We start from the raw sequence: 25,515 nt of genomic DNA, 5'->3' as shown, positions 1-25,515 counted from the left end.
TCGAGACCATCCTGGCAAACACGGTGAAACCCCGTCTCTACTAAAAAATACAAAAAACTAGCCGGGCGAGGTGGCGGGCGCCTGTAGTCCCAGCTACTCGGGAGGCTGAGGCGGGAGAATGGCGTAAACCCGGGAGGCAGAGCTTGCAGTGAGCTGATATCTGGCCACTGCACTCCAGCCTGGGCGACAGAGCGAGACTCCGTCCCAAAAAAAAGGGAATGAAGCTCTGATACAATGTGACTGAACATCATGCTAAGCGAAAAAAAGACAAAATGGTCACATATTGCATGATCCCATTTATATGAAATGCCAGAAGAGGCAAACGCAGAGACAAAAAGTAGAATCAGTGGCTGCCGGGAGGGTGGAGAGCAGAGTCAAGGAAAAGGGAGTGACTGCTAATGGGGGACAAGGTTTCTTTTCACAGGAGGGGGAAAGGTAATGAAAATGTTCTAGAATTACAGGTGATGGTTGCACGATATTGTGAATGGGTTAAATGCCACTAAACAGCACACTTTAAAATGTCAAAACTGGTGAATTTTCTACCATGTGAATTTTACATGCTTTCTTAAAGAGGTGAGAAAAGAAAATAAAAACAAAAATACTAATTTCAATAGCTATGAACCCCTCTAGAGCTACTAAAATACTAACAGGCAAAAGCAGGTTTGCTGTGACCCCAACAGCACAGAACTGGGCCCTCCAGTAAACACGCTCCTTTTGTACAAGAAGACCCCAAACAACCACACAGCCATCAGCCATCAGGGCAGGCAGCCTCTATGTCACCACCAACCATGAGCCCCACAGAAAAACTGCAGGAGGCTGCAGCAAGCCCACTGTACATATGGGAATTCAGGACCATCTCCCAGCGAAAGATCCAATGCCTGGGAGTATAAGAATGTGGGACACGTAAGGGAGAATTCACCAAGGAGGAGCCAAGGCAGAAAGAGGAAGTGGCCTCAGAGGGCTGGAATCACAAGAGCTACTACCAGCAGAGCCCCACCTCCGCCAGGCCTTATCACAGGCCCCACACTGCCTAAAATCCCAAAACAAAACCGCCGTGGTGGCTTGCTTTTTTTTTTTTTTTTTTTTTTTTTAAGGATGAGGTCTCACTCTGTTGTCCAGGCTGGAATGCAGAGTCATGATCATGGCTCACTGCAGCCTCGACCTCCAGGGCTCAAGCAATCCTCCCACCTCAACTTCCTGAGTAGCTGGGACTAAAGGCACGTACCACCACACCTGGCAAATTTTTGTACTTTTTTTTTTTTGAGACGGAGTCTCGCTCTGTCGCCCAGGCTGGAGTGCAGTGGCTGGATCTCAGCTCACTGCAAGCTCCGCCTCCCGGGTCCACGCCATTCTCCTGCCTCAGCCTCCCGAGTAGCTGGGACTACAGGCGCCGCCATCTCGCCCGGCTAATTTTTTGTATTTTTTAAGTGGAGACGGGGTTTCACTGTGTTAGCCAGGATGGTCTCGACCTCCTGACCTTGTGATCCGCCCGCCTCGGTCTCCCAAAGTGCTGGGATTACAGGCTTGAGCCACCGCGCCCGGCCAAACTTTTGTACTTTTTGTAGAGACTAGATCTCACCATGTTGCCCAGGGTGGTCTCAAACTCCTGGGCTCAAGAGATCCACCCGCCTTGACCTCCCAAAGCGCCAGGACCAACAGGCGTGACACAGTGGTTTCACACTAACACACTATTGGGGAAGTGCCACAGGCCTCAACGTCACAAAGCGTTTCACTCGTTTATTCGTCCCAACACCTGCTTAAGTTTCTACTTAGGGATCAGGAACACCCTTGGGGTGCCAACGATAGGCCTCCTACTGGGAGCTGCCTCAGGAGCCCCAAGGAGAACACTGGAGTGGGGGGCACAGCAAGCACAGCACAGACCTGACAGAGGCAGAGTTGAAGTCCCTCACACACTGTTCGCTGGATCCCTAGATCACAGCTCTAAGCACTACTGTTCATGAAACAGTCATGTGCAAGTCCAGCTAACCACCTACTTTGTTCACTCGTGACGGGCAACGACTGCTGTGGATGGACAATATCAATGGGGAGGGGAGAATGGTTTTTATCACAGAGTCAGGGTACCGGAGTGGTGGTCAGATGTGCCCCAGGTACTGAGCAGGAAGGGGACAGGAAGGAGGCCCAGAAGCTCATGGTGCGGAAGCTGCCCTCAGCTGTCAGTACAAAGCCAGAAAGCCTGATTCACCCCCAAGGGCCTCAGCTTCCTCACCTGTAAAATGGAAACAGTATCCACTTTATTGCTAACATTTCCTGAGGGCTCCAGGAAGGGTAGCAGTGAGTGCTGTTATTACTGAAAATAAAAGTGTGTAAGAGAGGCTGTCTGGTGGGCTGACAGGCCACAGTTCCTTCTGGCAATTCCAGTCTCTGCTCATGGTTTTCTGCTTGAATTTAAACTACCCCCAGGTGGCCTCCTAAACTACCCCCAACTGGCCTCCACCTCAGCTTTTATAAATGGCCATTTCCCCTCTTCTAGATGATCCAGTCATGAAGCTCCCTGAGGGAAGACCTGGGCCAAATCCAATTTTCACACTTTTCATTAAGGAAAATTTCAAATCCACCCACAGAGTAGAGAATGGTGTGATTAACTGCAGGTGCTTACCACCCAGATCCACGCCCACCGGGGACCACCCTCGTGTCTTCCACATGCCACTCCTTTCTCCCTCTCTCCCCTACTAGATTCCAGGAAGCAAATCCTATGAAACATGCATTTGTGCTAAAGGGTTCAGTATTTATCCTTACACAACAAGCACGACCACAACACTGTGATCCCACCTTTGAGAATTTCACAATCAACCTTCCGTCTTTCTCGGAGTCACATCTGGTTGAAATCCCTAGGTCCCCTTACTGACACAATCATATGTTCAGACAGTTAGGATGCTTGTTCTGTTTCCCACTGTTGGTTTGGCAAATGGCGTCCCTGTGGCATAAGTCCACATGCCCCCAATTTCTCGTAAACTAGATCTTGAGGCGTGGTGAGTGCACGTCCCTGTGGAAGCACAGGACACCCTCCTTGGGGGCCAGTGGCTAGGGAGAATCACTGTCTGGACCTCACAGTCTGGACCCCCCAATTCACTAGGTGCCTGCAATAAACTTAAAATTCTGTCATTTCATATTAATTTGCAAAAATACATCAATAGCTGTGCTGCCCATTAGCCATATGTGGCTATTTAAATAGACAAAATTAAACTCAGCGTCCTCAGTCATGCTATGTTAAGTGCCACGTAGGGCAGACGGTGTAGAGCATCCCTGTCACCCTAGGCAGTTCTGTGGGCCAGCACTGCCCTGCGAGGGAACCTTGCCCTCACCCACAGTCTCGTTCTTAAGAATGTGCAGCTTGGGAGGCCGAGACGGGAGGATCACGAGGTCAGGAGATCGAGATCATCCTGGCTAACATGGTGAAACCCTGTCTCTACTAAAAAATACAAAAAACTAGCCGGGCGAGGTGGCGGGCGCCTGTAGTCCCAGCTACTCGGGAGGCTGAGGCGGGAGAATGGCATATAAACCCGGGAGGCGGAGCTTGCGATGAGCTGAGATCCGGCCACACTGCACTCCAGCCCGGGCAACAGAGCGAGACTCCGTCTCCAAAAAAATAAAAATAAACAAAAATAAAAATAAAAATAAAATAAAATAAAAAAAAGAACGTGCAGCCCACAGAGAAGACGCAGGAAAAATGCCAGTTGCTTTCCTTCTACCGATTTTCAAAACGAGCTAGCTCCGTAACTCCTACCAAAGGAGACCAGTGAGTTTCTTCCTTGTCCGTTAAGCATCAAAAAGAAACTGTGGGTCTTTTTTTTTTTTTTTCTTTTTAAAGCTCAGGGGGTCCCACTACATTGCCCAGGCTAGACTCAAACTCCTGAGCTCAGGCGACCCTATGGCCTCGGCCTCCAGAACAGCTTGGATGGCAGCTGCGTATAAACACAGCCAGCTTAAAACACTTGGGTTCCTTTTTTTTTCTTTTTTTGAGACAGAGTCTTACTCTGTCACCCAGACTGGAGTGCAGTGGCGCAATCTCGGCTCACTGCAACCTCCACCTCCCAGGCCTCCCAGGCTCAAGCAATTCTCCTGCCTCAGCCTCTCGAAAAGCTGGCATTACTATCGCCCAGCTAATTTTTATATTTTCAGTAGAGACAGGGTTTCACCATATTGGCCAGGCTAGTCTTGAACTCCTGACCTCAAATGATCCACCTGCCTCAGCCTCCCAAAGTGCTAGGATTATAGGTGTGAGCCATGGCATCCAGCCAGCCTTGGATTTTTAACACATCTAACTCAAGGGCTCCTTGTTCTTGTTCACTCTCACTTGTCCCATCCGTGCCAGTGGGGGCTCTGTGGGTCCTTTCGATACAACCCCAGAAGTGTCTTACACAATTACCATGTTCCCCAGGCAGAATTAGAATTAAGCGTTTTATTTAAAGTACTTCAGGTCTTAGCCAGGTGCAGTGGTTCACACCTGTAATCCCAGCACTTTGGGAGGCTGAGGTGGGTGGATCACCTGAGGTCGGAGTTCGAGACCAGCTTGACCAACATGGAGAAACCCCGTCTCTACTAAAAATACAAAATTAGCCAGGCGTGGTGGTGCATGCCTGTAATCCCAGCTACTCAGGAGGCTGAGGCAGGAGAATCGCTTGAAACCAGGAGACGAAGGTTGCAGTGAGCCTGGATCGTGCCACTGCACTTCAGCACGGGCAACAAGAGTGAAACTCTGTCTCAAAAAACAAAAAACAAACAAACAAACAAAAAACCCCAAATTTAAAAATTAGCTGAACATGGTGGTGCACCTGTTGTCCCAGCCACTTGGGAGGCAGAGGTGGAAGGACTGCCAGAGGGCACAGTGAGTTATGATCACACCACTGCACTCCAGCCTAAGTGACAGAGCAAGACTCTGCCAAAAAAAAAAAAAAAGCTAGAGCTTTGGGTTTTATATTTGCATTTTTCTTTTGTGTGGTAAATTTTGGTTCTTAATGACATTAATTACCTGTTTTTTCCTACAATATATAACAGGAATAATGCTAAACCCTGAAACCAAAACCAGGATTCCAAAAACAGCTGAAGATTTTAAGAAAGTTGTGATGGTGGCAGGCGTCTGTGATCCAACTACTTGGGAGGCTGAGGCAAGAGAACCACTTGAAACCTGAAGGCAGAGGGTGCAGTGAGCCGAGATCGCACCACTGCACTCCAGCCTGGGTGACAGAGCGAGGGGAGGGAGGTGAGAGAAGGAAGAGAAGGAAGAGAAAGAAGGGAAGGAAGGGAAAGATGGGAAGGAAGGAAGGAAAGAAATTTGGCCGGGTGCAGTGGCTCACACCGTTAATCCCAGCACTTTGGGAGGCCGAGGTGGGCGGATCACGAGGTGAGGAGATTGAGACCATCCTGGCTAACACGGTGAAACCTCATCTCTACTAAAAATACAAAAAATTGGGCCGGGCGCGGTGGCTCAAGCCTGTAATCCCAGCACTTTGGGAGGCCGAGACGGGCGGATCACGAGGTCAGGAGTTCGAGACCATCCTGGCTAACATGGTGAAACCCCGTCTCTACTAAAAAATACAAAAAACTAGCCGGGCGAGGTGGCGGGCACCTGTAGTCCCAGCTACTCAGGAGGCTGAGGCAGGAGAATGGGTAAACCCGGGAGGCGGAGCTTGTAGTGAGCTGAGATCCGGCCACTGCACTCCAGCCTGGGCGACAGAGCGAGACTCCGTCTCAAAAAAAAAAATAAAATAAAATAAACAAAAATACAAAAAATTAGCCAGGCGTGGTGGCGGATGCCTGTAGTCCCAGCTACTCAGGAGGCTGAGGCAGGAGAATGGTGTGAACTCAGGAGGCAGAGCTTGCAGTGAGCCAAGACCGCACCACTGCACTCCAGCCTGGGTGACAGAGCGAGACTCTGTCTCAAAAAAAGAAAGAAAGAAAGAAATTTGTTTGCCCCTATTGGATATCTCACTAAAACATTTACAGTCAAACTACTATGTTTTAAAGTTATCAGAAATAAGTCCTGAGAGGTTAAGTCACCAATGTGTGTCACAACTGACATGCACCTAGATTCATTCATTTTTGTCTTTGGTTTTTTTTTTTTTTTTTTTTTTTCTGAGACGGAGTCTCGCTCTGTCGCCCAGGCTGGAGTGCAGTGGCCGGATCTCAGCTCACTGCAAGCTCCGCCTCCCGGGTTCACGCCATTCTCCTGCCTCAGCCTCCCGAGTAGCTGGGACTACAGGCGCCCGCCACCTCGCCCGGCTAATTTTTTGTATTTTTAGTAGAGATGGGGTTTCACCGTGTTAGCCAGGATGGTCTCGATCTCCTGACCTCATGATCCGCCCGTCTAGGCCTCCCAAAGTGCTGGGATTACAGGCTTGAGCCACCGCGCCTGGCCTGTCTTTGGTTCTTAAGGGATTGCTTCCCCCTCCACTGCCACCACTTGGCTTTTGTTTTATAATTGTGTAAAGCCTGTACATGATGCTACAAAGAGAGGACACGTGAAGAAGTCTCCCAGTGCTCCAGTGCCCTCTCCATCCCTTCTCCTGAAGGTGACCATGCGGTTTCTTTATGGTTTGTAAAAATAAAAGATAAGCAAATCCCCCTACCTTTCCTTAGGTAAGGGACAAGCACACTCCATCTCTTCTTCCTTTACATTGTTCTTTTTTCTGCTTGTCATTTCAACTAGATATCCTGTCACCACCACAAATGAAGACATCACCTACTCCTCCCTTCACTCAAGGGCTCAGGCACCACCCTGTAGGCAGAGCCAACACCACGAGTTGCCCAGTCCAGCCACTGACACATCTAAGTCATTCCCACAGCTTTGTTTGTTTCTGGAGTGTTGTAATGAACGCAATCCTTGTCACAATCCTTCCTTATTTCTAACCATGTTTGGGACACATTTCCAGAAGTGGATTTGCTGGAGCAAAGAGTAAACACATGCCTTTGTTTTTTTGTTTTTTTGAGATAGGATCTCACTTTGTCACCCATGCTGGAGTGCAGTGGCATGATCTAGGCTCACTGCAACCTCCGCCTCCCGGGCTCAAGGGATTCTCCTGCCTCAGACTTCCGGATAACTGGGATTACAAGTGTGCACCACCACACCCAGCTAATTTTGTACTTTTAGTAAAGATGGGGTTTCACCTAGTTGGCCAGGCTGGTCTCGAACTCCTAACCTCAAATGATCCACCTGCCTCAGCCTCCCAAAGTGCTGGGATTACAGGTGTGAGCCACGGTGCCTGGCCACTTGTCCTTGCGCTAGATGTTGCAAATACCCGAGAGGAGGTGTGAATTCCAGAAGCAACTACCATGGCACTACCTGACTCACACCACTAGAACAGTCTCCACTCCAGGTGCTTGCCAATTGAAAGGTCAGAAATGTCTTGATGGTGCTCCAACGTGCAGGATTCTTATATCAGAAAGACTGCGCATCATTCACATCTTGGTCAAGGCCCATGTGCATTACCTGTCCTGTGATGCAATCTGATTTTCCATGGTCACATCCATTTTTGATCCTTAACACCCAGCACTAGGCAGTGTGTGCCTGTTTAACAAAGAAGACCTGACAGGCCAAATTCAAGGGCAGACACCAAGTCCACGAGCAGGCAAGACTGCCCCTCTGCCCGCAAGAATAAATGTACACACAAGTGGGTGTTGTGTGTAGACTGTGTGCCTCAGGGACGGAAAGGAGCTGCTGGGCACACCGAGGGCCAGCCCTCCTCCAGCCCTGCTCCCTCCACCATGCCCACGTGGTCCTGGGTGACAGGAATGGGGACAGTCCAGCCGATCACAGTCCATAATTTCCAATGAAAGCAAGTGTGGGCTGGTGCTGAGTGAGACACACCCAAGAGTAGGTGAAACTTGCATTTTGTGGAGAAAACCTAAAATCAATCAATATGCTGGGCTGTCTTACACATCCACAACAAAAAGTGCATACAAGCTGACACATTTATAAATCCTGAAGAAATAATTACTCAAGGGTGGCTTCTGCCTGTTTGACCACTAGGCATTGTGTGCCACGACTGTTTATAGACTGTGCTTTTCTATCTTCTATCAAGTCCCTTCAAGCACAGGTCAAAGGAAAACCTGGGGCAACCTCTGGAAATTCCCTTGTGAACTCCCAAACTGACTGCCTGAATGCTACAGCTAGGTCTTCCCTGCTGGCTGGCAACAGAGAAGAAGGAGGTCTCCTCCATTCATTTATTCACTAAACAAGTACCTACTGCTCAGACCATGTGCTTCTGAGTTAAGAAAGGACCAGGCAGAGGGGTGGGTACCCCGCCTGGGGTCTGGGAGAAACCAAAGCCAGCCCTGCTGCCCTCAGACAATGCCCTGGGCTGCAGGACAAGAGGCAGTCGCTTGCTTCCCTGGGCTGGCTGTGGGTGCTTACCCCTCAACAAAGGAGATGAGCTCAAGCTGGGCACAGTGGCCCGCACCCAGTAGTCCCAGCTACTTGGGAGGCTGAGGTGGGAAGATCGCTTGAGCCCAGGATGTTGAGGCTTCAGTGAGCCATGAACACACCACTGCACTCCAGTCTGGGTGACACAGCAAGACCCTTTCTCCAAAAAGGAGGTGAGCAAACATGATGACAGCTATGTGGCTTTGCGACTCTGGGTCCCTAGTCCTCCTCTCTGTCTCCGTTAATGCCTGACATCTCCCAAATAGTAGTTACAGCATAACAGCACCAAGTAATAGGCTCTGACAAGTCTCAACTCTCTGTAGGAAATTGGCAAAGACTTAGAGTCCGAACTTGTCTCCAAAGAGCTTTGAGAGCCCTGTGTTAAGTGTGAGGGAACATAAAATAGTGCAGACACCATGGATAACAGTCTGGTAATTCCTGAAAAACAGAAAGTTATCATATGATACAGTAACTGCACCCTTAGGTATATACTAAGAAGAACGCAACACAGGTATTCAAACAAAAGCTTGTACACGAATGTTAAAAGTAGCACTATTCACAGTAACTAAAAAAGTAGAAACAACTCAAATGTCCATCAATGAATGAATGGATAAACAAAATGTGGTTCATCCATATAATGGAGTATCATTCAGCCATAAAAAAGAAGGAAGCACTGATTCATGCTTACAATGTGGATGAACCTCAAAAACATGCTGACTAACAGAAGGCAGACCCAAAAGGCCATTTACACAAGTGTAAGAGTCCACTTACAATAAATGTCCACAACAGGCAAATCAACAAAGACAGAAAGTGGATTAGAGGTCATCAGGAGAAAGGGGAGGGGGGAAGATGAGGAATGACCGCAAATGACCATGCTGTTTCCTTTTGAGGTAAAGAAAATGTTCTGGAATTAAATAAATGTGGTAGTTGTAGAACTCTTGAATATATTTAAAAAACTGAATTGCAAACTTTAAATGAGTGACTCGTATGGTATGCAAATTACACCCCCAAAAATTTGTATGCCCAATACTTTGGGAGGCCAAAGCGGGAGACTTGCTTGAGGCCAGGAGTTCAAGACCAGCTTGGGCAACACAGCAAACTCCGTCTCTACAAAAAATACAAAAATTAGCTGGTTGTGGTTGCACACGCCTGTATTCCCAGCTATTCAGGAGCCTGAGGCGGGGAGGATAGCTTGAGCCCAGGAGTTCGAGGCTGCAGTGAGCTATGATTATGCCATTATACTCCAGCCTGGGTGACAGAGTGAGACCCTGTCTCAAAACATAAAAAACAAAAATGTAGGCATCAGGAAAGTTTTGTTTTGTTTGGAGGACGTTCTGGAAATGTTTTCCTGACAATCGAATCACCTGCCCATGCCCAGATTTTCTTGCCATATGAAGAAAAGAGCTGAAACCTCACAAAACTGATTGCAACACTTGTTCTATGCCATGGTCAGCACAGCGGCCATATCTCACATTGCGTGGCCGGCAAGATCCTGTTCAATGGGGCATGAACCCCTAGGCAAGTCACCTGTCAACTCTGGCTCATGTGTGTCCCTGTCTATCAAATGGAGCAGCTGACCCAGGGACTGCCTCCAAGTTCTAAGACATCTTTCAGTTTTGCATTCTTCTCCAGGTAGGTAGCCCTGGGCCAAAATATCACTGACCAGGCTTGATGGTAACAGAGAAAATCCAAGGTACCCAGCAATGCCCTGGTAGGTCTGGACAGCTCTTGACAGTCTCCGTGTAAGAGCTCCACGCAGCAGGAAAAGCTCAGCTTTGCCATGAGGCATGAGGCAAGGTAAGCGCAACCAGCTCCAAGAACCAGTACGGGCCCCTGGGCTTCGCAGTGATGAAGGAAAAAATCTAACGGCATCTATCAGTGTTGGGAAATCATGGGAATGGCCAGAGGGCAAAGGCCACTGGCCAGGATTATCCTCTGCCCCTGCCCCTCAGAGAGGACAGGCTCATCTTATTTAGAGCTAGGGTTTTCAAATGAATGACCAATTAGAATGGTTTCTTTTTCCCTGAGACCTGAAGGGAAGGGCCAGGCAGCCCCATACAGATGGCGCAGTGTGCAATCCCAGAGGGCCTGCCTCCCTCCATCTTCTCCAGCAGGTGGCTGAAGCAGCACTCAGTTTAAAGTGTCCAAGAAGCTGACCGAAGCCTGCTAAATGCGTGGAACCTTCACTCCACAGACACTATACCCCAAGCACTCACCTGGCTTCGGGGTATGGGGTGCTGGTCCTACCAGTTGGCCATGGCCACAGCGACGTCAAAAGGCTACTTGAGACAACGTGCTGACCAACCTAAAGCGAAGGACAGAGAAAGAAACACTGTGTTTCCAAGGAAGGTTTCTGGAACATACTGGCATTTCTAAAATGTCTCTAACCGCTGGAATTACATAGCAAAATTTCAGATTTCCAGAGTTTTGCCTCAGCTACCTTCCACAACGGGGACAGGAGGAGACAAATTTCTGCTGATCTCTGAGGTATGAAACAATACAGTGCTAACCAATAAACACCAACATCCCAGACACTGTCTTCACCAATACAGATGGTGACATAAAAAGCAACTACATGATGAAATACAATTATTTTTGTCTTTCAACTACTGAATACAGATAAATGGCTCAAGTTTCCCGCCCCTGCCCCACCCAGATGGAGTTTCACTCTTATGCCCAGGCTTGAATGAAGTGGCACAATTTCGGCTCACTGCAACCTCTGCCCCCTACGTTCACACGCTTCTCCCGCCTCAGCCTCTAGAGTAGCTGGGTCTACAGGTGCCCACCACTATGCCCGGCTAATTTTTGTATTTTTAGTAGAGATGGGGTTTCACCATGTTGGCCAGGCTGGTCTCAAACCCCTGACCTCAGGCGATATATCCACCTCAGCCTCCCAAAGGGCTAGGATTACAGGCACGAACCACTGTGCCTGGCCCAAGGTTTTATTATAACAGTAATGACATTAAAAACAGAAATAGGCCAGGTACGGTGGCTCACGCCTGTAGTCCCAACACATTGAGAGGCCAAGGCATGATTGCTTGAGCCTAGCAGTTTGAGACCAGCCCAGGCAACACGGTGAAACTCTGTCTCTACAAAAAAATACAAAACTTAGCCAGGTGTGGTGGTGTGTGCCTATGGTCCCAGCTACTTGGGAGGCTGAGGTGGGAGAATCACCTAAGCCCGGGAGGTTGAGGCTGCAGTGAACCAAGATCCCACCACTGCACTCCAACCTGGACAACAAAGTGAGACCCTGTCTCAAAAAACAACCCAGAAACAGTAACACCTAACATTTAATAGGTACTTAGTTCCAGGTACTGTGCTCCCATAGCATCTCTGAATCTCCAAGGCAACCATAGAGGCAGGTTCCTGGATCATGCCCATTTTACAGATAAGGGATCTGATATGTTTGATCTTCAGGAACTTGCCCAGGGTCACAGAGCACACAGGCAGCACCCAGGGTTCACCCAGGTCTCATTCTCCAAATGTAACCTCCCCACCATCATGTTCTCTGTCATGGACCCCAGGGAAACCAGCCACCATTCCTGGTGGAGGCAGTACTACGTTTATCCTCAAGATGAGGGCATGATGTGCCTGGGAATGGGCAGACTTCACCCTCCAGACTGAGAGGGCTTCACCTCCAAAACCAAAGGTCATGGTCATCCCCATGGGATGCTGTCCAGAGAGGAAGAGGCTGCCTATCTTACAGACAGGAAAACTAAGGCTCAACAATGTTCAGGAACTTCTCTTCCAAGGTCATAGAGAGAATACCTCGGACTTCCACTTCCGTTTTGTGACGTCAGACGTCCAGGGCTGTGGGCCAGAGGCTGAACCTTAGGAACCAGCCAAATCCTAGACTCCCAAGCAGTTCTCCCAGTTGTACTTGCCAAATAGTGTCAACATCACTTCTGTTGTCATTCTTTGCACCCACATGACTACCAGGAGCTTGCTCTGATACGAAACCTTTATTTTTAAACTGGGTTCACAGCAATTCACAGCTGATGGATGGCGAGAAACACTCCCACAGGAGAACTTGCAAAAATGACGGGACAACACCGGTGAACTCCATGGAAAGACCTCTGGGCACCTCCTAAATGAGGCACAGGGCTAGCTCCTCAGGAAGAACCCTTTCTGCCACTCTTTTTAGCCCCACTCAGGCTGAGAAACCCAATGAGCAGCGTTAGTCCTAATTATTTTGTATCTGCCAATCCGAGGCCTCTCTGCCCCAAGGGTGGAAAGCCTCAGAAGCAGGTATCCTGTGCTGTTGGAGGATCTGTTGCAGGATCAAGGTCTATATATATAAAATCAGCTGTGTTTCTACACACAGGCACCAATCAATCAGAACTCAAAACCTGAAAAAAGTCATTTACACTAGCACAAAAAAGGTGAAATACTTAAGGATAAAGAACCTACAATGAAACAATGAGAAAAATGAAAGAAGGCCAGGCACAGGCCGGGCGCGGTGGCTCAAGCCTGTAATCCCAGCACTTTGGGAGGCTGAGACGGGCGGATCACAAGGTCAGGAGATCAAGACCATCCTGGCTAACATGGTGAAACCCCGTCTCTACTAAAAAATACAAAAAACTAGCCGGGCAAGGTGGCAGGTGCCTGTAGTCCCAGCTACTCGGGAGGCTGAGGCAGGAGAATGGCGTGAACCCGGGAGGCGGAGCTTGCAGTGAGCTGAGATCCGGCCACTGCACTCCAGCCTGGCGGACAGAGCGAGACTCCATCTCAAAAAAAAAAAAAAAGAAAGCAAGCCAGGCACAGTGGCTCACACCTGTAATTCCAGCACTTTGGGAGGTCAAGGCAGGCAGACCAATTGAGCTCAGGAGTTCAAGACCAGTCTGGCTAATATGGCAAAACCCCATCTCTACAAAAAAATTTTAAAAATTAGCTGGGTGTGGTGGCGTGCACCTGTGGTCCCAGCTACTTTCGAAGTTGAGGTGGGAGGATCACCTGAGCCCATATTGGCTCTGTTGTCCAGGCTAGAGTGTACTGGCGCGATCACAGTTCACTGCAACCTCTGCCTCCTGGGTTCAATCAATTCTCCTGCCTCAGCCTCCCAAGCAGCTGGGACTACAGGCACGTACCACCACACCCAGCTAATTTTTGTATTTTTAGTAGAGACAGGGTTTCACCATATTGGCCACACTGGTCTCAAACTCCTGACCGTGTGATCCACCCGCCTCAGCCTCCCAAAGTGCTGGGATTACAGGTGTGAGCCACCGCACCAGGCCACTTAATAAATATTTATTGAATGGACAAGCAGGGGTAGTTTAATCCTGAAGGAGAAGGGGCCGATCTGAGGAGCCCACTGCAGCAGCCCCGCAATACAATCAGTGCAAGATCCACAAAGGAGGAGACCAAGCAGAAGACCACTCAGCATGATCACAACTAGCGGCATTTCTTGAAAGTACACTGTAATCACCTTCCACTAATCTATCATTTGGACTGTTTTGCCATCCATCCTGCACTGGCTGGGTTCAGAGAGCTTTTACTGTTTTTATTTCCAACCCATACATTTAAAGCAGTATCAAGTAATCCTTAAGTGCACAATTACCAGTTCATAAGTGACTCTTCCACTCCCTTGATAAATCATTATGGTTTGGCTTTGACCTTGCACCTGGGTACTACACACACACACAACCCTACCCTACAACCCACCCAAAGGCAAGGACTTCTCAAACTGAGGGAAGATCAGCCTTGGTGAGAAGGTAGCTATGGCAATTTACATGAAATCAAGTCACTACACTTTGGGCAACAGAAGTCCTTTCTTGCCATTTTATCCTCTCAAGCTCAGGCAAGCGAGGTCCTTTTAATTTGAGGGAAGGACACATGGCCTGACACTGGCCACTACCTGGGGAACTCCGGTTCTACGGGGATGCTGGGGTTGTGGCACCCATGGCTGCTACAGTGATGATGTCTCTGTACCAGCCATAGGTACAGAGGTTGTCAGTACAGGGCTGTCAGCACCTGATCGGGAAGCCTAGGCTTTACCAGGTGCCCCCAGGAAGCCCCGTTGTCCCTTCCCTGGGCCCAGACCCACTGACCTATCACCATCTGTAGTCACCAAACACTTATGCTGTCTCTAGAATTTTTCAACTAGTTCTGCACCCAAAGACTTACAGCTTGGCTCCAGTCCAATCCTGGGAACATGACATGACCAACAACATCTAAGGTGAAACCCAACACCATCATTCACCTTCTCCCGCCCCCTCCTAAGTCCCACACAAACTGAATGCCCCCTTCACAGCGTCACCCAGACCCTTTCTGCTAATGGTCCCACCAAACTATCAATGTGGGGAAGTCCCCAGCTCAATCAGAAAAGAAAAAACTGAAGCAAGGCAACAGCAGATCATCCTGAGGAAGCCCAGAAATCAGGCTGTTATACTACGTGCTGGCTGGCTGGAGAAGAATTAGCAGGGGCCACAGATCCAGTTTTCCAGTCTGGGGTCAGCACACTACTGCCTGCCACCTGTCCTAGTAAATAAAGTATTTCTGGGAAACAGCCATGTCAGTACTTGAGAACACACTTGTCTATGGCTGTTTCCACCTACAACAACAGAGACAGTAAGGCCCAAATCCCAATACTGAGATCTGAAGGCAGATCAGGAGGAAACTGTGCCTGATGAGCTACTCAGTAAAAAGACAGAGGTAGCCCTGGCCACAGCAGCAAGCTGCCGCCAAGAAGTCAGGGGAGAGGTACACTGAAGTGTTCAGGTAGGTCCCTGAGCAGTCCCCGCTCTCCCCAAGGCACAGGGCCCCATCAACCCTCTGCGGGGAAGAGTATGGCTTGGCAGACTAGAGATGCGGAGAATCAGCCCCGGGAGAACCAAGAGCCAATCGTGAGGTTGGTCACACAAGCCCATCCCTGGCAACCAGAGCTGGCACTGGAGGCTGGAGTTCCCACCTCTGCTCTCAAATTGAGATTCCCATTAGGGTGACAGCCAGTACATGTTGTAGGCCCCTGGTCTGCCCCTGCCTGTCTCCTCCTTCAGCTACGGGAACCACAGCCTCCTCGAGGGAGGAGACAGGCAGGGGCAGGCCAGCAGCCTAAGGCATGTACTGGCTGTCTTCCACTTCCACCATCTTCTGCCCATAATGAACCAGCACAGCCCTTCTTAATTTTCCCAGGTCCCCCCAGCGTCACAGCATCTCACCACGTCCTTCAAGGCTCGGCGCACTTCAGCTGCGAATGAGCTACATGCACGTGAAGAAGAATACGCGTTCCATGCTCCCACTCCAACCACCTGGCCTACTTCTTGATTCCTCAGACCCAGCACGCCTGCCTACTCCCTGTGCCAGGTCTTTCCCACGGCCAGGAGAGCCCCTCCTAGCTCCCACCCATTCTTTGAGTTCAAACACCTGTTACTCAGGCAAGCTCTCCCCACCAGCCCCTCACCATGGACCACTATGCTGGAACTTTTTGCTGAAACTTGCTACTTGAAATCGAGCATGCCACTTCCCAAAGGCTCCACGCTCCATGGACACAGGGCGCTTGCGCATCACCGCATCCAACACCCAAATAGGTATGGAGGAGGAGACTACAAAATGGGGACCTCCGCAAGTTGTCAGGACCCAACAAAGAAGTTTCTACCACTGGCGAGAGGCAAAAAAAAAAGTACAAATGCTGTCTTTAACTAAAATAGTGAATCAGTGCCAGGAAGAAGCCACATGGAGATAGGCAAGACCACAGCCACGTGCACAGCCCCTGGGGTGAGTCCAGGGCTTCGGGGTGGGACCAATATCCCCTCCTGCCCCACCCCTGGCATGCTATTTGGGGAGCTTTGGGGACCCTGTGTCTGAAGGGCTTCCCTCGGGCCACCACTGAGAATTGAGAGCTGCCCCAGTGTCAGTGGCGCCCACACTCTGCACTCCCCATCTCCTTTCTTATGGCAGAGGCTGGGTCCCACCCTAAAACCCCCACTCACAGTTCTCATGCGGGTCCAGAGTCCTGCCCTCTGGAAAGTTCCGACTCCACCACCACACCTGCCTCCCTCCTTGGCACTCCAGGTCTCCCTCCAAACCATCCCAAATGCTCACGAGCTTCCTCCTAGCACATTCTGCCCAGTCTGGCTCTCCGGCAGTTCAACAGTGGGCCCAATGCCCTCCCAGGGAGCCTGCCTGGCTGCCTGGAACTCCCCTCAGGTCTCCAGACCATCCTGAGAACCCAGCGACAGGCCCTGGTACCAGGCAGCTTCTCAAACAGAAGCAACTACTTCTTTCTTTTATTACTATGATTAATGTCGTTCCTCAAAATATTCCCACCTCTATCTGGATGCTCCTCTTACTGTTTCCACCCAGGCTCCCAGCAGCCGCCTGCGCAGTGCACACAGCAGTCCTAAACTACCTATTGACCGTAGATCTTAAATGCCCAGACACTAAATGTCTACGTGTAGATGATGCTGAGGCCTTAGGAAGTGTTTGATACATTTAAGTGTTTAGTATTTCAGATGCCTGATGTGTTGCAGTATTAAAGGACACCAGAAGAAAACGTCACAAGAACAAAAGAGGAAATGATTTATCCGCTAATACTGAAGATCTAGAAACTGATCTCAAAATAAAAATAAAAATACCAACACACTACTGTATTAAAGGAAACTCACTGACAAACAGATACAGGAAAACAAGAAATACCTTCAAGGCTGGGCACAGTGGCTCACACCTGTAATCCCAGCACTTTGAGAGGCCGAGGTAGGTGGATCACGAAGTCAGGAGATCGAGTCCATCCTGGCCAACATGGTGAAACCCTAAAAATACTAAAAATACTAAAAATGTCTCTACAAAAATACAAAAATTAGCTGGGTGTTGTGACACATGCCTGTAGTCGCAGCTACTCAGTAGCCTGAGGCAAGAGAATCGCTTGAACCCGGGAGGCAAAGATTGCAGTGAGCCAAGATCACGCCACTGCACTCCAGCCTGGCCACAGAATGAGACTCCATCTCAAAAAAAGAAAAGAAAAGAAAAAGGAAAAGAAAAAGAAAAGAAAGACCTCAGATGTTCCTGGACACTGTTTCTCCCTAAATCCCCTAAAGATTTCAGGGGTCCTAGGATCACCCCACCTGTCCAGGGACTGAAGAAAACCTATAGAATATCCGCATTCCAACATTGTGATCCCAAATGATGTCATTAAGAGACTTCTAGAACCACGTGCAATTTTTTTTTTTTTTTTTTGAGACGGAGTCTCGCTCTTTCGCCCAGGCTGGAGTGCAGTGGCCGGATCTCAGCTCACTGCAAGCTCCGCCTCCCGGGTTTACGTCATTCTCCTGCCTCAGCCTCCCGAGTAGCTGGGACTACAGGCATCCGCCACCTCGCCCGGCTAGTTTTTTGTATTTTTTAGTAGAGACGGGGTTTCACCGTGTTAGCCAGGATGGTCTCGATCTCCTGACCTCGTGATCCACCCGTCTCGGCCTCCCAAAGTGCTGGGATTACAGGCTTGAGCCACCGCGCCCGGCCAACCACGTGCAATTCTTTAACCCCCCAGTACTTAGCACAATGTAGGCAATGAGTGTGGGTGCCTTTGTCCCTTTGTCCCCTTGTCCCCAAGCTAATTCTGAGAGAACAGAATACAATCTGTCATAAAGGTATAGAATATTTCTGAATTCAGAAAGGTTCAATTTTTTTTTTATTGTGGTAAAACGTACACAAAATTTACATCTAAACCATTTTAAGTGCACAGTTCAGTGGCATTAGGTGCAGTCATACTGTTGTGCAACCATCATCCTTCCATCTCCAGAACTTTTCCATCTTCCCCAGCTGAAACTCTATCCCCATTAAATACTCACTCTCATCTCCCTGTCCCCAACCCCTGGCAACCCCACTTCCTCCTTCTGTCTTTAAGAATTTGAGAGTCGGCCGGGCGCGGTGGCTCAAGCCTGTAATCCCAGCACTTTGGGAGGCCGAGACGGGCGGATCATGAGGTCAGGAGATCGAGACCATCCTGGCTAATATGGTGAAACCCCGTCTCTACTAAAAAATACAAAAAACTAGCCGGGCGACGAGGCGGGCACCTGTAGTCCCAGCTACTCGGGAGGCTGAGACAGGAGAATGGCGTGAACCCGGGAGGCGGAGCTTGCAGTGAGCTGAGATCCGGCCACTGCACTCCAGCCTGGGCGGCAGAGCAAGACTCCGTCTCAAAAAAAAAAAAAAAAAAAGAATTTGAGAGTCTAGTAACCTCATATATGTGCAATCATAAGTGTGTCTTTTTGAGCCTGACTTCTCTTACTCAGCATAATGTCCTCAAGGCAGAGCCACACACATCACTCACCCTTTGGGGCCAAAGCGTGTACAGAAAAAAAGCCTGGTATACCCATGGTGCCAAACAAAGCATGGTTCTGAAATTCTGCTCCCCAGCTCAGCCATGCCCCTGACGTGCTTCACTACCAACTAGTTCTTCCCTCAGCTTCCCAAAAAAGCTGCACAAAGAAAGCATTGGAGGCTGGCACAGTGGCTCACGCCTATAATCCCAGCACTTTGGGAGGCTGAGGCGGGTGGATCGCTTGAGGCCAGAAGTTCGAGACCTGCCTGTGCAACATAGTGAAAGCTCATCTCCATTAAAAATACAAAAAAAAAAAAAAATTTGCTGGGGGGGGTGGTGGTGCCTGTAGTCTTAGCTACTCGGGAGGCTGAGGCACAAGAATCACTGGAACCCAGGAGGTGGAGGTTGCAGTGAGCTGAGATTGCATCTCTGTATTCCAGCCTGGACAACAGAGCAAGATTCTGTCTCAAAAAAATAAAAAATAAAAAGCACTGGAAACACAAGGAATGGTTAGATAACAGCAGCATCCACACATTATACCACAGATGGACAAGTCTGCCAGCCTGATCCCAGCTCTTAGCTGCAGAAGAACTCTACCTCCTGGGGACTCTAGCCTTGTCTCACAGCCATAAGCCAAGGAATGCTTGTTGTGTGAATGGAGATGGACTAGCTCGAGGGCACAAACTTTTCCTCTAAGTTTGTGTAATAGAAGCCAGAGACATCCCAAATCCACTCCCTGGAGCACCCAAGCTAGACACAGGGAGCCTTATATGGACCCACAGCTGGGTATGAGCCCTGAGCTCCCATCACATCTAACTCTAGACAAGGGAGACTCCAGACAACCCACCCATAGTGCCCCTACTAATTAACGTCATTAAAAAGAAAACCACTATGTCTGCAGGGATCAGGTGTAGTGGCTCCTGCCTGTAATCCCAGCACTTTGGGAGAACAAGGTGGATGGATTGCTTGAGCTCACAAGTTTGAGACCAGCTTGGGCAACATAGCAAAACCCCATCCCTACAAAAAATACAAAAATTAGCCAGGCGTAGCAGAGCACCTGCAGTCCCAGCTACATTAGAGGCTGAGATGAGAAGATACCTTAAGCCCAGGAGATGAAGGATGCAGTGAGGAGACATTGAGCCACTGCAGTCCAGCCTGGGCGACAGAGCCAGACCTTGTCTCAGGAAAAAAAAAGAAAGAAAGAAAAAGAAAACCACTATGTCCCCCGTCAAGTTCTGAGCTCCAAGCCTGCCTACCCTGTAGACCGAGCCAGGTCCATGGGAGTTGCTGCACTGGGGAGCTGTCTGCCAGGCCGGTGTATGGCTGAGTCCACAGATGCTGGGTGAAAAACAAAATGCCCAGTGACCCTGCCTGAGGTACCCAACTGGAACAAGAGAGCAGGCATTTCTTTGCCAATCATTTCAGATTGGAAATGTGCAAAGCACGCTAATTATGGCTTGGTCAAGTGCTCCTGAATAGAGTAAGGGGAAAGGGGGTAAACAACAATCTAGGGCTCCCACCTCATTCATCTCTCAACAGGCCGTCTCCTTTGCATATGCACCTGTGTGACCTGTGACCACAAAGCAGAGTCCTCTTGGGATGACTCTAATAAAGGGGAGATGGGGGGAACAGCTGAATGACCAGGACCAGTCAAAACAGAAAAATTTGGGAAGATCCCAAAAGGCTCCATCTGGCAGAAGACACTGCCTCCATCGTAGGAGAATGCCCACAGAAGGTTCTGATGACAGCCAGCCTTATCCCCAACAAATTGCCACCCAAGTAGCCTCCCCACACTGCAATGTTTCAACCAATTGTATTAGTTTTACAGTCAGTGGCTGAGTTTTGTTCACTTCATGCCAAGAAATAAAACCTCCAGTTACTCTATTCTTATGGCAAGTTTTCTCAAATTTGGGTTTTTTTGTTTTGTTTTGTTTTTTTAATTGTTGCCCAGGATAGTCTCGAACTCCTGGCCTCAAGCAATCCTCCCACTTTGGCCTCCAAAAGGGATGGGATTATAGGTGTCATTGACTGCACCACACCTTTTTTATTTTTTGTAGAGATGGGATCTCACTATGTTGCCCAGGATGGTCTCAAACTCCTAGCTTCAAGTAATCCTCCTGCCTCAGCCTCCCAAAGTGCTGGGATTACAGGCACAAGCCACTACACCCAGCTCAAGTTTGGTTTTCAAGCAGGAACAACACCTAACCTGTCATATGGGCAACCTCCTGGAAAGGTGAGGATGCTTCCTTCACCAATGCACAGCACAGTCACTGCCTCTGAGGCCCCAAACTCCAACCACAGGTGTGTCACAGGGTCAAAAGTAAAGCCCCAGGCCAGGCATGATGGCCCATGCCTGTAATCCCAGCACTCTGGGAGGCCGAGGCAGGAGGATCACTTGAGGCCAGGAGTTTGACACCAGCCTGAGCAACATAGAGAGACCCCCATCTCTACAAAAAATTTAAAAACTCCGTGGAGGCCAGGGGCAGTGTCTCACACCTGTAATCCCAGCACTTTGAGAGACTGAGGGGGGGCGGCGGACCTCTTGATCTCAGGAGTTCAAGACCAGCCTGGGCAAAAGAGCAAAACTCAGTCTCTACAAAAAAATACAAAAATTAGCTGGGCAGGCTGGCTCATGCCTATGGTCATAGCTACTCAGGACGCTGAGGCGGGAGAATCACTTGAGCCTGGGAGGTGGAGGGTGCAGTGAGCCAAGATCACGCCACTGCACTCCAGCCTGGACCACAGAGCAAGACCCACTCCAGCCTGGATGACAGAGCAAGACCCTGTATCAAAAACAACAACAACAAAAACTTACGAAGCCATGTGCAGTGGCTCATGCCTGTAATCCCAGCCCTTTGGGAGGCTGAGGTGGGAGGATCACTTGAGCCCAAGAGTTTAAGACCAGCCCTAGCAAACTAGTGAGACCCTGTTTCTATAAAAAATTTAAAAACTAGCTGGCTGTGGTGGTACATGCCTGTAGTCCCAAGTTACTCGGGAGGCCGAGGTGGAAGGATCACTTGAGCCCTGGAGTTTAAGGTTACAGTGACCCATGATCATGCCACTACACTCTGGCCAGGATGACAGAGCGAGACACTGTTTCTTCAAAGAAAAGAAGATAAAGGTAGTTTCTAGGATACCATAGGGTCCACCTAGATCCAAATCCAGAGTGGCTGGGAACAACCGGCCAAGCAGCAAGGTCAGTGCTGTCCACCCACAACCCTCCAGACATCTCCAAGTCCAGTTTAGGGCAAGTGGGAGGGCCTGGCAGACCTCAAGCCCCCACATTTCGCATTCATTCTGCTCACGCCATCCCCCACCCCCTCTACAACACAGAATTCTAGAAATCCACCAAGCTTCCTTTGCTAAGAGACATAATTGAATTTCTCTGACCATCAGCTGCCAAATCAAACAGTCAATTCGGTAAATTCTCAGACTTGGCTGAAGCCATCCACCAACCATGCCATGGCACCAATGGCCCTGGCTAAGGCCACGTGGTCAGCACAGGGGGGCATTCAGCCCAGGACTCTCAGGGCCTTGCCCAAGGACCAGGCCAACAAGCTGGTTCTTAGTCCCAGAAGCTTCATCACTGCTGCAAACTGATGATGCACCACAGCCATCACAAAAATCATGTGATGACTGAAATGCTGCAAAGTATGAACAAAGAAACTATTAACAATGGCAACATCTATCAGCAAATCTCAGTTGCCACCGCATACGTCAATTAAGAGAGAAATGGGCCAAGTGTGGTGGCTCATGCCTGTAACCCCAGCACTTTGGGAGACAAAGACAGGAGGATGGCTTTGAGCCCAGGCGTTTGAGACCAGCCTAGGCAACACAGTGGGACCCTATCTCTACAAAATATTTTAAAATTAGTTGGGCGTGGTGGTGCGCACCTGCAATCCCAGCCACTCGGGAGGTTGAGGTTGGAAGATCATTTGAGCCCAGGAAGTCAAGGCTTCAGTGAGCTATTTTTGTGCCACTGCACGTCAGCCTGGGTGACAGCGAAATCCTTTCTCAAAAACAAACAAAAGTCCGGGCGCGGTGGCTCACGCCTGTAATCCCAACACTTTGGGAGGCCAAGGCGGACAGATCACGAGTTCAGGAGATCGAGACCATCCTGGCTAACACAGTGAAACCCATCTCTACTGAAAATACAAAAAATTAGCCAGGCATGGTGGTGGGTGCCTGTAGTCCCAGCTACTTGAGAGGCTGAGGCAGGAGAATGGCGTGAACCCGGGAGGCGGAGCTTGCAGTGAGCCGAGATCGTGCCACTGCACTCCAGCCTGGGTGATAGAGCCAGACTCCATCTCAAAAAAAAAAAAAAAAGGAATAGAAAAATGCAAGGCTGTACACATACTCCACATCTCCTTGACAATGCATAGTATCAGACAATAAAAGTGTGATTGGAAGATGCCAGAACAGCAAGGGCTCCTCAGAGTGTTTCACAGAACTGTCAACTGTCCTCACCACCACCCCCAGCACTTACAGGATAAACTGAGGCCAAGATGGAGGAAGCAACGCCTCCCTGAAGTCTTAGATGTCACAGAAGGGACACTGAGGCTTGGGGAAAGGAGGTGCCAGGTGGACATGGGGCCCTGCCAGCTAGGAGGAGTTCTGCTTGTGTGGCCCAACAGCCAGCTTCCAGGGAGCAAGCAGGGAGAAAAACTGTGCTGGTGGGGGCTGGCACCTGGGGAACCCTGCTCCAAGAGGAGTCAGATAGCAAAGGCCAAAACGCCTGCCTCCTGCGGTGGGAAGCAAGCAATCCCAGAGCCTTGAAATATGCTTGCTGTTTCTGCCTCAAGCTGCATTTTCCTTGCTGGAAAGAAGCTTTTGTATGAAAATACTGATGTGTTATAAGGAACAATGTAAATTTCACTACAATCGCTGCCTTAAAATAAGGTCTGGCTGGGTGCGGTGGCTCACGCCTGTAATCCCAGCACTTTGGGAGGCCAAGGCGGGCAGATCACCTGAAGTCAGGAGTTCAACACCAGCCGAGCCAGCATGGTGAAACCCCATCTGTACTAAAAATACAAAAATTAGCTGGGCATGATGGCGGGCACCTGTAATCCCAGCTACTCGGCAGGCTAGAGTGGAGAATTGCTTGAACCCAGGATGGGGAGGTTGCAGCGAGCTGAGATTGCACCACTGCATACTTCCCGCCTGGGCAATAGAGTGAGACTGTCTCAAAAAGAAAAAAAAAAAGAGAAGGTCTGAAGAATATGTCAGACCACGCAGCCTTAGGCTAGGTCCTCAGCAGACTTCGCCTGCGTCACTCCCAGAGTAAGACGGGACCCCACAAGAGGCTGAACTCTGCCACACAGAGCCCGTGTCCAACACAGACTAGGATGTCTTTCTTCCCTTGCACACAGTAGAGTGGCCGCACACACCAGGCTTCACGCCAGCGGGCAGGCCAGCAAACACAGGGCCAGCACACACTCCACCCTCCACAATTCTAAGCTGTTGGTCCTTGAGAACCCAGCCATACATCCCAGAGAAGCACACTGCTCTCAGTGTGGTCAGGGTCCCAAGTCAACCACAAAGTGTCACTGAAGCACAGCGCTGCCTAGACGACCCAACCTACATGCAAGACATCCCTTGGGAAACTCGTATGGACAGGCTAAGGGACAGTACAAGCCAGAAGGGGCGAGGAGGGTAGGGCCATAGGGGCAGGGATGTTAGTTCACTCATCCATTCAACTGGCTTTCACTGGGCCAGGCTTACGGAGGACCCTCCTTGCCTTCTCTTCCTCCAAGGAGGCCTGCTGTCCTCACCTCCCTGGCCCTCCCTTCCTCTATCTCAAGCCACCTCAAACAGATCCAGGCCCTACCTAACCCCTATGCCAGCACTAACATGCAGCCTGAGAGCCAGGCCCTGGATGTCTCTGTCCCCAGGATGGGGCTGCTCGTGCATCCTCACAGTCCAAGCATCCCCCAGTGTCCATCGGGCAGTGCTGGGGCAGGAAGGGGAGGGCCTGACCCTCAACTGAGAAAGTTACCGCCAGGCACCTGGATTCAAACTGCTAGAGGAGAGTGCACTTCTGAAAACTTTGGGGACACCAAGAGAATCATCTCTAATATGTTGACAAGAGGTTTTGTTAATGAAAGAGGAAACGGTGGCTAACAATTACTGAATTCTTTATTTGGTGCCAGGCGATGTGCCAACACGTTACATGCCTGATTTCATTTAATCCTCATAACCACAGAACGAGGTACTGTCATCACACCCACACTCACGAGGGACTGTCATCGTACCCACCCTTCACACGACGGAACCCACACCATTACCAGCACTTCACGCAAGGCACTACCGCAGATATCCACACCTGACAGAGGAGAAAACCAAGGTTAAAAAAAGTCAAGATGGGTCTGGGCACAGTGGCTCACGACTGTAATCCCAGCACTTTGGGAGGCCGAGGCGGGGGGGAATCATGAGGTCAGGAGATCGAGACCATCCTGGCTAACACAGTGAAACCCCGTCTCTACTAAAAACACCAAAAAATATATAAATATATTAACCAGGCAAGGTGGCGGGCACCTGTAGTCCCAGCTACTCGGGAGGCTGAGGCAGGAGAATGGCGGGAACCCGGGAGGCAGAGCTTGCAGTGAGCCAACATTGCGCCACTGCACTCCAGCCTGGGCGACAGAGCAAGACCCCATCTCAAAAAAAAAAAAAAAGTCAAGATGGGCTGGGCGCAACGGCTCACGCCTGTCATCCCAGCACTTTGGGAGGCCGAGGCAGTCAGATCACGTGAGGTCAGGAGTTCAAGACCAGCCTGGCCAACATGGTGAAACTCCGTCTCTACTTAAAAAAAAAAAAAAAAAAAAAAAACCTGCTGGGTGTGGTGGTGCACGCCTATAACCCCAGCTACTCAGGGGGCTGA

The 25,515-nt window shown here is 49.8% G+C and overlaps 1 protein-coding gene across 10 annotated transcripts in view; it reads right to left on the bottom strand.

Annotated features, from left to right (window-relative positions):
* GATAD2A (GATA zinc finger domain containing 2A) overlaps positions 1–25,515 on the bottom strand; it is a 130,978-nt gene that overhangs the window by 67,506 nt on the left and 37,957 nt on the right. For 5 of the 10 annotated variants that reach the window (XM_030935482.1, XM_030935476.1, XM_030935474.1 and 2 more), the window contains exon 2: positions 10,597–10,685. The exons of the other annotated variants lie outside the window; for them this stretch is intronic. The gene's annotated coding sequence lies outside the window, so the exon portion shown is untranslated. The remainder of the gene's footprint in view (positions 1–10,596; positions 10,686–25,515) is intronic. 10 annotated transcript variants of the gene reach the window in all.

This window comes from Rhinopithecus roxellana, chromosome 8 (assembly GCF_007565055.1).
Source record: "Rhinopithecus roxellana isolate Shanxi Qingling chromosome 8, ASM756505v1, whole genome shotgun sequence".
NCBI classification, from domain to species: Eukaryota; Metazoa; Chordata; class Mammalia; order Primates; family Cercopithecidae; genus Rhinopithecus; species Rhinopithecus roxellana.
Note: the sequence above shows the minus strand (reverse complement) of the source record. Positions and strands in the feature narration are given on the sequence as shown.